Below are 2,423 nucleotides of genomic sequence, written 5' to 3'. Positions count from 1 at the left end.
TATATATATATATATATTTATATATATATGTATGTGTGTGTTTGTATGCATGTTTCTTTGTGTGCATGTGTATATGTATGAGTATATGTGTATACTCTGTGCGTGCGTGTGTGTATGTGTGTGTGTGTGGAAAATAGAAATTTTATAAATTAAGAAATACAAAACATAAGATGTTATTTCTATTCTTTTCACGATCACAGACTGGATAAATATATTTTCTACCCGTCGATAAGTTAATTTCATTGTTACATATGCTGAGACTTCAGTGGCGATGTCATGAAAATTACACAAAAAATTTGATTACGGAAGTGGGCATAATGTTCTGTAAAGTTTGCTAATAAAGTGCGTAAACTTGTATACATGAAACGTGTGTGTACACATACATATATATGTACGGGTATGTGTATTTGTACATATATGCATGCATGCATATAAATGTGCGTGTGGGTATACATATTCATATATATATATATATACGTATCTGTGTGTTTGTATCTATATATATATATATATATATATTGAAATGTATATATATACGTATATATTCATATATATGTGTGTATACACACACGCACAAACATATGTGTATGTGTGAACATGCAGCTATATTTACATACAGACATTTATAATTTATACATGAATAGATATATGCATGCATACATATATACGTAACTATATACACGCTCATAGATAGGTTCACACACACACATACACACACACACATACACACACACACATACACACACACAAACATATATATATATATACATGCAGTATACGAATTTAAACACCCGGTACTAACACCCGGTACTATAAAGTCTATGCGTAAGTGAAATATAATACCACACCTGTATATAGCTGCTGTAATGTGTGTATATGCGTGTGTGTGTGTGTGTGTGTATGTAAATATATATATATATATGTGTGTGTGTGAGAGAGAGAGAGAGAGAGAAGTGTGGGCGTAGATGTATGGATGTATATATGTATATAGATATCTATGTATGTATCTGTGTGTGTGCGTATGTGTGTCTGTGTGTGTGCCTGTCTGTCTGTGTATGTGTGTGTGTGTTTTTTTGCATTCGGTTTTGGTCAATTCTGTCACATAGCGCCATTTGCCTTCTTCAATTCTCGTCATAATCTTTTATGTAACACATGGATCTTGTGTATAAATAGTTGAAAAAGAAGCATTCCTTATTCTTTTCCTTTCCTTTTCTTATTCTCTTCGTCTGTCTCTTTGCTTGTTTGTATACATGCAAGTAGGTATACGTGTAGCTATGTATATGCACATGTCTGTATATGAGTACGTGTGTGTGTGTGTGTGTGTGTGTGTGTGTGTGTGTGTGTGTGTGTGTGTGTGTGTGTCATTTTCAGCTAATTTCGAATGTAATGGGTTGTAGTAACAAGATGGTGGCTTAGCAAGAATTTTTTATATTGGCGCTACACTTCGCACTATTTCTGTGCTCTAATTTGGTAGAAAGCTGCGTTAAAGTAATTACCGTTGCCTTAACCTTACTACTATGTCATGTTATTACCACTTAATAGAGCACAACCTATTTCTGCAGCATCCTAGATTCACCATGGAAAAAGAAAGAGCAGATAAATTAAGATACAAAAAACATATGAAAAAAAAACAAAGACAACACTTCAGAAATTAACCTCACTGCGTATGCTGGGACTGGAACACATAAATCTTTTCGTCTTGTATATGTATAATAAAAAAAAAACTCTCGCAAAAGCTTCGTCCCTCGTTCTTTTCTAAAGACTAAAGATTTTTCTGTAATTGATCAATTTTCAACTATTATCTTAATCATCTCATTTATCAGACAGTAATCTTCGAATTTTTGTTTTGCATTTGTCTTGTATTCGTTTTTTTTTTCTTTCTTATTGTTTTGTTTTCATGCTTATTGTAGTTTTTTTTTTGTTTGTTTTTTCGTTTCTATTTCTCGTTTCATGCTTTTATCGGGGTTATTCTTACCTTCCGTTAGCTTCCGAAACTTTTGATTATGTATGTGTGTCAATATGTCTCTGTGTGACTGTGTGCGCATGTATGAATTTATGTGTACAAATATATATGAATGTATATATATATTTCTAAATATAAATGTGTATATATATGCATACACGTATATAAATTTAAAAAATACGCGTACGTAATAAGGTACATGAATTATATCCATATATACACATATCCATATATACATATATACATATATGTGTGTGAGTGTGTTATATATGTATATATATATATATATATGTATGTGTGTGTGTTGTATATGTATATACAGTAATCCCTCAACTATCGTTTTGCTCCATTCAGAATCACGACTGTCCGAGAACGGGGACGTGAAACTCTGAGTAGCGGTTTTTTGTAATGTTTTTGCAACTTTAATAATAATGTATATATATATATATATATATATATA

The sequence above is a fragment of the Octopus bimaculoides genome, chromosome 12, assembly GCF_001194135.2.
Source record: "Octopus bimaculoides isolate UCB-OBI-ISO-001 chromosome 12, ASM119413v2, whole genome shotgun sequence".
NCBI classification, from domain to species: domain Eukaryota; kingdom Metazoa; phylum Mollusca; class Cephalopoda; order Octopoda; family Octopodidae; genus Octopus; species Octopus bimaculoides.
The sequence above is the reverse complement of the archived record's forward strand: the minus strand, read 5'-3'. Positions refer to the sequence as shown.